Source organism: Nuphar pumila, chromosome 2 (genome assembly GCF_984573655.1).
Source record: "Nuphar pumila chromosome 2, dmNupPumi1.hap1.1, whole genome shotgun sequence".
NCBI classification, from domain to species: Eukaryota; Viridiplantae; Streptophyta; class Magnoliopsida; order Nymphaeales; family Nymphaeaceae; genus Nuphar; species Nuphar pumila.
In genome coordinates, this window is record NC_143250.1 from 97,637,277 (window position 1) to 97,649,049 (window position 11,773).

General features: G+C 37.4%; 2 pseudogenes; one reads left to right on the plus strand and one right to left on the minus strand.

Annotated features, from left to right (window-relative positions):
• The first annotated feature begins 242 nt into the window (after positions 1–242).
• LOC149846314 (protein RADIALIS-like 4 pseudogene) lies at positions 243–935 on the plus strand (annotated as a pseudogene).
• Positions 936–3,121: 2,186 nt separating this feature from the next.
• LOC149846315 (syntaxin-111 pseudogene) lies at positions 3,122–4,042 on the minus strand (annotated as a pseudogene).
• Between the last annotated feature and the right edge of the window lie 7,731 nt (positions 4,043–11,773).

The window sequence follows — 11,773 nt, forward strand, 5'->3', positions numbered from 1 at the left end:
ATCAAGGGATTCTGATTCCCCCTCTTCGCGTTCCTTTTCCTTGGGTACAATTCTTTCTTCATCTTCTGTGGTTTGAGAAAAAATCAGACAGCGCAATCTTTATTCTCTCTCTCTGAAAAGGGGAATCCTTCCCTTATAAATACCCATCAACAAAGAAGCCTTTCTCCCATGCATTGACACCCACCATCAGTTTCTGTAATCCCTTCGTGTCCCTCTTGAAATTCTGTGGTTATCCTCAAAGAATGGCCTCTCGTTCAGCTACCTCTTCCTGGACAATAAAGCAGAACAAGGCCTTTGAGAAGGCTCTGGCACTGTATGATAAGGAGACTCCTGACCGTTGGAAGAATGTGGCAGCCATGGTTGGAGGCAAGACTGCAGAGGAAATGAAACGCCACTATGAACTGCTGCTGGAGGACTTGAGGTCTATTGAATCAGGCCAAGTGCCCTTCCCTAACTACAAGTCGTCCAATGGGGACAGTAAGGGGAAGGGCTCCGGTTTAACAGATGAAGATTACAGGTAATTGTTCTGTACTTTTTTTTGTCTTCTTTGTAGCCTTTTTTTAGACCTATGTCACATTGATACAGCTGGCCAAACCGTCATTTTTATGAAGTTTTTAATAAGGGGACGCGCCATTTTTATGAAGTTTTCAATGAGTAGTATGTACCGATACAACCATTTTTATGAAGTTTTCAATATGACTAGTATACTAAGGAACACGCCATTTTTATGAACTTTTTAATATGAGTAGTATATAAAAGGACACGATACGGGGTAAAAAATGAAGTACCCACGTGACATAGTTTAGACTTCATCGAGATAAATTGTCTAATTTTCTGTTCTTGCTCATGAATTGCCCTTTTAAGGGATACCCAATTTCTTGTTTTCTTTGTTCTTCTGCAGGCTGTTGAAGAATTTGAAGTTGCAGCGTCAATGAGGAGTCCACTCTAGAGGAAGATGGTTAGGATGATGAATATATGCTATCTGCTTACGCCTGGTTGCCTGTGTTACTTAATACGGTGTGTGGTTGAATATATTACAGAGGGCTCTTGTTCTTCTTGTATGGGTGTTATATACCAAGGTTTAAAGTGGATGAAAGTATATAAGGATTATATAGAAAACTAAACTATGGCCGTAGATGTCTAGTAAATGTAACGACATCTATTAGTATATGTACTGCCAATCTATAGGCTTGCTATATAAATCTGTCTCTCTCTCTCTCTCTCTCATGGTACACGTGTCACGTGACTCTGCAATTTAGTTCACGTGGACGAGCAAAGCAATGACTGACGGGTTTCTTTATGAGGTCACCTTTTATGGACCCTTTCACGTTTAAAGCGACCATCTCGATACTCCCCTCTTCAGTACTTTTGTTTTCTTTTTTGCTTGTTTGTGTGTAAGTTTGTCTCATCCATCTGGGGGCTACACGCTTCATTGTAGCAATCCCTGTAAACTGCAGCCTTGCATCGGCAAGACACTGTATGTAATGCAAGATGATCAATCTTTAGACTTTTCTTCCTTGCAAATACGTACAACTCTCTCTCTCTCTCTCATATATATATATATATATATATATATATATATATATGTTGATGATGTGACATTGGTCCTGGGGTCGCTGGTGACTGCTACATTTATGCATCATACCTGGAATACTAAAATGGACTATGTGACATTGTGACTCGTGCATTTTTTTTTTAGGTTATCAGGCTTTCTTGCCATAATAAGGCTTATATCGGTTCATGGGCATAGAAGATGGCATAAGTTGCAAACATTGTGATGCCGTTGCCGTTGTTTCCCTTTGCTTTACCTGCACTCACCTTCTTGTTAGAGTTATTGACAGCCAGGACAGACCAAGTTGCAAAAGGATGTACTTATTTGATAATTTATTTAAAGGGGTAGAGAGAGAGAGAGATGATTTGTGCTCCTGGTGTAACAGTATTTTCGTCTTTTGAGCTTTATTTTGAAGAGGGATGCTTTTCAAATAGTCCAATGTCCATGAATGGGAAAATATGAGATCTTTAACATCCTAGTCCACCACTTGGTTTGATTGAAACAGTATCAAAGGGATCGATCTTGGTTTGCAAGATTCCCAAAATAAGCATCATACAATGGGCCAGAGTAGAACTTATTTTGGGTGTTTATTTTGCCTTCTAATCATGGTCCTATATTCTGATCTCTTCTTGATTTTGGTTCATGGTCAATATAGACAAGCCAGATACTTGAAACTTACTATGGGTAGGCTATATTCTTTGGCCCCATATTGCAGAGTTGCAAGGTATCATCAAGTCTCATTTATCACTTCATAAGTTTCGTTTTCTCGTGGTTAATTCTGCTTCCAAGAAAGAAGAGAAGTAAAAACTTTTGGTGCTTTCTTCACAGAAAGGCGGACTCAAAGTAAAAGAAAGAAAAGGACAGAAAGGAATAAAATAGTGTCAAGGAGCATGAAATAGAAAGTTTTTGGGACTTCCCCTCTTACATTTTTGGCATTTCATTCAATAATCTCAACTGGCTACTTGATTTAATATTTGCTTGAGTTGCATAGCGTATATTTTTGTCTCTTGGTTTAATACCACAATAACTAATTCAATTATGTGGCATTTAGTCTTTTGGTTTGCTATCATAATGACTAATTCAATTATGTGGCGTTAAAGGAAAAAAGTAGACAAGGACCACAAACTTCTTTGTCCACTGTTAACCTCAAAAATTAGACAAGGATGAGTATCCCCATTGATAGCAAATTACAAATAATAAAGATTCAAATATTGTTGCCAAAAGACAAACTTGTTCTTACCATAAACTGAATCATGCAAAACTTGTGTTTATGCTGTCGTGTTTATGCTGTCGTGCAAATTACAGCAAATCCCCAGTTCAATAGAAATTGTTGCTCCAGGGGTTTGAGACAAAATCTAATCTCGGAAACAACCAAATTTTTAATCCTAAAAGACAGACAAAACCAACTGATGATGCCACCAACAATTGAACTCGAATTCAATTGCATTAACTCTGGGAGCTTGAGGCGAACTCCAACACCCCAGAAAACCATCCCAACAGAACAGTCTGATGAGATGAGGTGACCAAGATAGCAAAACATCCCAAAAGGCCCACCACCCTTTTTACGCTTCATGATTTTGAGAGACTGCTCACAATTGGGACCACAATGACAAATATCAAGATGAGTATCAGGATAATTCCAATGCACAGCCACTTCCTGCTGCTCCTTTGGTACTCTTTTGCAGCTTTGAGATTCTTAGTCCCGTCGTTGACGTAGTTGGCCGCATTCACCACATGGTGCTCAATGTCGTCCATCTGCTCCCCTTGAACATCCACCATCACAGCCATATCAAGGAACACCTGATGCAGCTCCAGCAGGCTCTTCTCTATCTCCTTGACTGCATCATGCCTGTCCTGTATCTCATACACTGTTGCAAGCACCTTCCCCCTCCCCTGTTCTTGGATCGCCTTCTGCAGGAACGTTTCGCTCTCCCCAGTCGAGATGATCTTCTCCATCACCTCCTCATCCGCCTGCTCGCCCGTAACAGTGAAGTACCTCCGGACGACGGTATCCCGGTATTCAGTCATGATCTTCTGCCGTAGGTCCTGGAAATCCAACATCAATTCTTTGAGCTTCTTCCTCAGCCCGTTGGTCACAGAGGTCCGGGTTCTGTCTATGGGCGTCCCCTCTTTGTATCCAGAGAGCCTCCTATTCGCCAGGTTCTCGCTGTCTAGATCTTCAAGCTTAGACCGGATGGTCGTAGCCTTCTTGAGCACGGCGGTTATGTCGGAATTGATATGATTCTGCAAAGATTTCATGGAATCAGGTTTGTGGGTGAGCTTGGTCTCCTCATTAGCGTCCTGCAACCGGCAGAGGAGGCCGCTGATCGCCTCCATCTCGTCTTTTATAATGCCGACCTCTTCGAAGAAATGTATGAGATTGGCGTCTTGGGTGGTCATCTCTATATCAGGCCCGGCTTCGAGGTCTCTCATGGCCTCCTTCTTCAGATCGACGTAGCTGGTGAAGGATTTGGTCATCAAATCGTTCATCTTTCCTCGTCTTTCTCCTCGACCGATCTCTTTCTTCTTTCTTTCGTTGGTGGTGATCGTTTTCTCGCTTTCTTGCTTCTAAATTAGGGATCTCTCTTGAATTTGTTGGGCGGTAGAAGCCTACCTGCGGCATTATAACAAGAGGGGGGAGTGGTTCTTCTAACGGTAATATTTTCGAGTAGCCGTTGGAGCCAGCCACCTGAGATTTTGAATCCAATCTAGATGAAATGACGAAACTATTCTTGTATTGGAGGTATGGAAGGAACGGGTTCGGTATTGGAGAAAAAATACTCACTGAGGAGGGATATGAAGGTCATAACTGAGAAAGACGGGGATAAATACGGGGAACTTGTGATGACACTGGAAATCAGCAGTGGAACCGTAATTATCCGTCACTAGCCGTTGCAAAGGGTGCGTCTCAATGAGTAAGTACACAGTGAGTCTCGCGTGCATGTATGTTGGACGAGCCAACAATCAGGAATCGTCCATCTGGAGAACCTTCGGATATGTGGTGGGCCCATATGTTGATTTATTCGGGTCTTGGATTTGAATCGGATATGTTAATATCTGATGTGGATCTTAAAATAAGTTCCTCATCCAAATACGATCGATCATATGTTTTTTTTCTAGATTCCGATCAATAATTTCTGTTGGATCGGATCGGATCGGATCTATCTGAACAATTTACATGTAAAATCGCTGTTCCCATCCTTTCTTGTTTTACAGGATCCATTAGTACCATTTCAACGTTTCAGGATTAAATTCTACTCTATCAGATCTAGTTTGAACCTGGATTTGGATTGGAATCTGTTGTTTAAATTTTGGATTTTAATTCGGGCCTGTCATTATCAGACCCGTATCCAACCCATTTTTCACTTTATGCCTCCATGGGAGACGCAGATGGTTTGAACAAATCTAACCCAGCTGAGTGAAGATCTTTTCAGCTCAGACCCAACTGGACCTTCAGAAATCTGGTTAACTTAGATCCTGGTCTATCCAATTTCAAAATAATTGGGTTTGGTACATTTGGATTTGGATTTGGACTTAATAACAGGAGATTCCTTACCAACTGTACTTTATATATTAAAACCGAGGCTGTGACTTGTTGTTTGCCTGGGACTCAGTTTCGGACCCGAGTCCGTTAAATCATGCCAGATATCGAGCTGAATTGCTTTTAGCTTTTAATTGTAATTTACGTTTTCTGTAAATTGGATAAGAAAACCCTTAAACCACATTTATCCATTCGGGTCTGGAAGGGGCTTACCATATCCAAGTAATCAGTCAATTGGCTATCCAACCCGAACCCAAGTTGTTGGCATACTTTATATTCTACAGCATGGTAAGGAAGAAAAATGAAAAAACGGTTGCTGGTCAAGGGCACAAATGCAAACGAGTAGGGTATGGGTTTGTATCATGCTTAACCCGGTACTATATCAGAATTGTGTAAATCGGGTCTATATTTGGATTCAACTCCAATCTCATTTTGGACTTTCAGATCCAGATCTGGTATGGGTCTGTGTGGAGCTGTATATGCTGAAAATGGGTAAAATCTATTTTCATATGAAAAAGGTAAAATTGGTCCAATTTATTTTGGATTTGATTGAAACTAAGATATATGTTAGCAAGATCCAAAATACGGGTTAACACTTTGTTTGTGGGTTGAGCATTTGGAAAGTGCAGTGTGTTTGTGTAGCTGCCCGACAGATTTTAACCCAAAAATATTAAGATTTTTTTTTAAAGTTAACATATTATTAAATTTTTTTCTAATATATAATAATACAACGGTCTCACCAACGAACATGTTTCAATCGTACAAAGTACTAGACAGCTCGCTTGAGCATAAGCGTGTCTTAGTCTCCTAGTACTAGATCTAGTATAGAGCCATAATTAACAAATTCGATTGAACCATTACATAGAAAAAGTTATTAATTTAAGTCTTTCATCATTGACATTACTTTAACCAAATTAAGCTTTAAGGGGTCAGCCTGCGCATGCACCAATATTTAATAACGCTTTCGAATAAAGTTTGAGAATAAAGCGTCCAAATGACAAAATCCTTAAGTTATTATTTATATGAGCAAATACAGTGGAAAATATTGATTTGAAATCAATTTAATAAGTTGAATTTTTTGTTAAACCTCCCAAACACATTACATTTTAAAAACATTGGCATTCAATCACCCATAAGACAAATTAATTGAAATATAAAATAGTTTGCTTTAAATCTTAAACCATTCAAGCAATTGTTCAGAATAAATAATTAAATAGTCAATGAATATCGAATTAAAAAGATAAGTAGCCCCTGGGATTTCAAAAACATTAGTCCTCATAACCCCCCTCCCCCCAGCATCATGCACTCGCTCCACAGATCACATATTACCTAGAAAATATTTTATTTTGAAATTATAAGACTTTGAAGAGTCTTAGTAAGATTTACACAACTAACACAAGATATAATACATAAAGCTTGCATAGTATGCATCAATCACCAAAGTATAACATTCAATAAACATATAAATGCTTTAACAAAAAAATCATGCATTTATAATTATGAAAAATGTACATAAGCATGATATAACAATTTCAAGCCTACGTAACTGCATTGTAATTGAAATAAAGGCATCCAATAATATGCATGAATATATATAATCATATGAACATAATAAAAGTGCAGAAAAGTAAGTGAACAAGTATTTTATGTTTCACTTGATTATAAAAAGCCTATTGGGTATGCGTAGGACCAACACGAAACAAATTAAACTACTTGGGTGTTTATTATCCTATGTATTTTAATTTCTCGAATAGCTGACTGAGTCATCTCCTCCAGGAGTGAAGTCAGGGCGTAAGAAGTAGCGGCGTGCTCAGAGAGAATCTATCCGGGGGCATGACTTTGTGCCACAATGATGATCATGATCACTCACTTCTGCAGAAGTCCCAAGGACATGCCCGCCTAGGATATAAGAGACAATTCTTGTCCCCCTAAATTCTCTGTGCTGGGAGACCGCCAAGGCATTGCCCCTCGCAACATAATAAGAAAGAAAAGGCTGAGAGAGTTTCATACCGCCTACCCTCTCTAAAGTAAATCACCATCCATTTCGGTTCAACATACCTTGGTAAAGGCATACATGAAATATAGCACAAAGTTATCTTTATTAATTAGGCCACAGTTAAAAGCATCTACCATTTAGGCTAGTGCATTGTTATTTCACTATTTCCTCTTTAGAACCATAAATTATTATTTTATCGAGCACCAAAGTGCTCATGCAACTCCATGGGATTTATATAATCTTGTATGCATTTTATAAATAATGCATCTCAAAGCATAATTGTAACACCTCAAATTTTAAGTTTCAAAAATCATGAAAAATATATATTTTTGAAATACTTTTAAATTCTTTTATAAAATTACAGTAAAAAAATTAAACAGGATAAAAACTTGGCGTATTACATTCTCGTTCACATTCACATCCATACATAAATTTAATTCAGAAAATTAAACATTCATAAGTCAAATAAATATCCATTACTTTTAAAATATAGTAATAACAATCCATTTTAAAATTTAAATTAGAGTCTTGAGCAGTTAAAATTGCTCTCTGTCTAAAACACTTAGAAATTGAGAAAAGCATGGCTCGGTCCCCATCGCAACCTCCCACTATCGCATATGAGTTCACTCACTTTCTAAAAACATTAAACTTCATAAGGTCAGACAAAACTTGCCTCAGTAGGATAAAACTATACAAAATATGTAAATTAGAATAAGTAAGCAGGAAGTACTTTAAATGTTCATGAATTTAACAAAATTAAATACAATAAAGTTTAACATGTATTGCAAATATCTCATGTGAGCATATAATTGCAAAAAATAATTCATTCAAACTTGAACAATTAAAAATGTATGAACAATTAAAAATGTATGCACTTACTATTGCAGAAGCCGATCATATACATAAACAAATTTTTATCTTTAATTAACTTTCCTTGCCTATCTAATGCATAAACATTTAGGTTTCACTTCTTAGCCTTGTGGGTACAAACACCAGCTTATACTTGGATCAAGACCGTGACAGGCAATATTTTCCAACATTGATGGCTTTGGCCTTGCCGAACACCTTTTTCCAGTATCGGGTGAGGGACGACAAGAGTGAGAGAGACTCCTAACACCACCATCCCGATGTATTGAACTTTCACTCATGAGTTTATTCTCCCTACGCTGCAGTCTATTACAGAGGGTTTCTCATATTTTCGTGATTGGGGAAGAGCAACCTTTCATGCTCAATAACATATTTCCACGAAGACATAAGTACCACTTACAAACCCTTGCTTTAGTGTTACATGTTTAGCTTCGTTAATTAAGTCATTTTATATGCAACACCGTATGAAAATTCCTAAAAAGGATTCAGGCACTTTAGGGCCAATCGATGCATATCTTAAATCATTACATTCACATCATCACCATCATCAATCATCATCATCATTATAACAAACATATAAGAAAATTTACAGCAGGTATTATCTTCTTTATCATTGTACTTGAATTCGCAAATTGGACTCTACGGTCTCCTAATTAGCAAAAGGCCATGCAGGCTAGCTTAGGCATTCTTTTAACATTCAATTCATGCCCCATAGGTGGGCATACAATTTTTTACAGTTTATAGAAATTTTTGTTAGCTTTCTGATGCAGCAAACTGTTGATAAAAATTCATCCATATGAAGGATTTAAGAACGTTTTGGTGCAGACTTATACTTTTCTGTTTCGACTATCATAGAATTGTGCTCATTGCATGAATAAAGTTCAAAATTTTATAGTAGATGTAAAATTTTGTTAGCTTTCCAACACAATAAATCACGCATTAAAACTCCTCTGAAAGAGAGAGATATGAGCGATTTATAGGTTGGATGTCAGGCCAAAAATACGTACTTCCGAGAGTTAGGCATTCGGGTGGGCCAAAACAGGCCACCCGAATTCGAAACTCTAATTTTTTTTCACATTAATATATCTCAAAAATTCATAAAACTATATCAACATTAATTCTAACTACTCTACCGTAGACAAGTCGTGTTTTTGTGGTTGTTAGGCTGAAAAACATTCTTGTCTTCTCGGACCCTATTTCCTTAAAAATAAATTCGGTAAATTTTCCCATTAAGCATGCAAAACATATAATTTTCTATGAAATAAAATAAAAATTCATGCAATAATTCAAGAATATTCACATGCACATACACTACGATCTTTAATTAAAAGTTACGTAAAAACAATTTGATATAAAGTGGTTTTTGCTAAAATTACTTAATTTTTTCTAAGAAACCTGATAATATAAAACACATATTTTCTTATGAAAACAACCATGGAAATCATTTTAATTTTTATAGTACAGCCATATGAACATGATCTACTAATTATAACCAAAATTTGCAGAAAAATAATCGAGTAACATATGTATTTAATTTTTTTTATGGTTTATATTTTTAAGAAATCATTTTTTTGAGAAATTGATTTTTAGAGGGGTTTTCGAAAACCCCTTTCTATTACATACTTTGACAGCGCTAAGCCAAATTGATGTGTGAGAGACATGATTTAGGGTCTATCCTTATAAAAAAATGATGAAATTCGTGCCCACAAATTCCGATTTACATGTAGAGTATAGAACCCCCTACCTTTTTGGTGAAATTCGCTCCTACGTGTGCGAAAATGAGTTTCAAGCATGAACGGACCATCCAACACGTTCAACAACCTCACCACGATCTCCTCTCGCTCCTCACAAGTATGTAAATATGCTTCTTATTGGGCCAAGGAGGAGCTCACCATAAAAGTGAATGGAGGATGGGGAGAAATAAGAGGGAATACAAGGGACCAAAGGGTGAAGAAGAAGAAAAAGAGAAAAAAATACAAAGGAGAGCCCCTCCCTTGCTTAAATAGGGAGTAGGGGAGGTCAAGGGTTGAAGTAAATCCAGCCCTTGATCTAAATCAAGGTTGTTTCCAAATCCCAACCCTCTCTACTTTCTTTTTTTCCTATTTCTTTTTTTTTTGTATTTTATTTAGCTAGCTTAGGTTTAGGTTTTGTATGTTTATTTATATCATATTATATACATAATATACCTAATGTTTAAGTGGTCATATGAGTTGGACGACCTCTTTAGCCCAAATTCTTTCCTAATTGAAAAGGTTGACTTAGTCAATTTTTATTTATTTATTATTATTATTTTTTGTAATCTAAGATCCAAAGTTTGTTCATGCCTAAAATCTAATGCCTTTGAGGCCATGCCTCCTAAGGCACTACTCCTCTATATAATGACAATGAAAGTTTCTACAACTTTCAATATGAGACTAAGCTTTTGTAGGGAACCCTACTCCCACCTACTTAAGAAAATGAAGAAATTTAGGTAGAAAACTTAAGTAGTTTTGAGCCTTAAATCCAACATCCTGTATCAAGTGCAACTTGTCTGTGTTGTGTAATAAATCAAAAGAATAACTATGTTGTGTAGCATGACTTAGATTCAGGCCTGGTGGGTTTATGGGAACCTTTGATGTCCCGATTTCCATCCTACAAGGGAGACACAGAGAGAACCCAACCAAAATCAAAAGCCACCAAGACTTGAGGACATTATCGTCATTTCTGTCCTTGACCACCTCCCAATCTAGAGAGAGATTTTCCATCCTGGCCTTCGATGTGCCACGTCTCATGCTTTTGATTGGCTGAGAGCAGCCTCCCCTCCACCTCTCGTTGCTCAACCAGATAAAGGAGATAATGGGGTTGGTTTTCAGATAACGAGCTTTCAGAGGTTTACATGGTTTTTGCATTATCTGCTTTTATATATAGCCTATCGTAATTCAGCACATTTTATCCTCTCTCTCTCTCTCTCTCTCTCTCTCTCTGACAAGTATGTCTCAATTGTGAATCATGATGATACAGAGAAGGAAAGATTCAGTTCGTAACCATCACCCTTAAACTGACTGAATTTCAGGTTGGTGTTTGCTTATTAGTTATGTTGTTTTTCCTTCTGTTTTTGTTCTTTTTCCCGAGGTGAGTTTATCTTTGAACAGTGCCTAACCTTAGTTTTAAGATGATTTTCTTTGTTATTTGAATGACAGTGGTTCCACACTTCTAGAACGGTGGGCTATATGAATGAATCTGATTGAGAATGAGTTTTTGTTTATGTGTTGTGCGTACTTTGAATGTTGAAATATTTTTTTTCAATTTATTACCTGAAGAAACCACACCTGGCATTAAGACCTGATCGCAACACCTCACCCCTACCCGTGGCCTATGCTGGGCGTCCGCTTGCACAGAGGGGTGACACCCATGGGAATCGAACCTTAACCACCAGTCTAGCAGCCCAGGGCCCATCCCACTTTAAAATTAGAATAGCTAAAATTCCAAGAAAATGGTGAAGCCCATTAGATTTTAGTAATGAGTTTTATAGTAACAAAAATTGTGTTGCTATTGCAATTTCGAGGCTATGAGATTGCAACCATTTTTGTTGCTTTGTTTGGTTCAATCACTTATTTGGTTGCCTGTTCATTACACATACACCACCATACTTTCTATTTTCTTTCCTGATGATTGATTGCTGTGGATTGCATGTTTCACCTATTTGGAGAAGACTGTGTTTATGATTTAATTGCTAAAAGGTTTTGCCTTTAAACAGATGAGTATCTTGAATCAATCCATCGCTCCCCATGGATCACCTTCCATGGCATCCCAATCTGGTGCCCAAATTAGAAGAAAG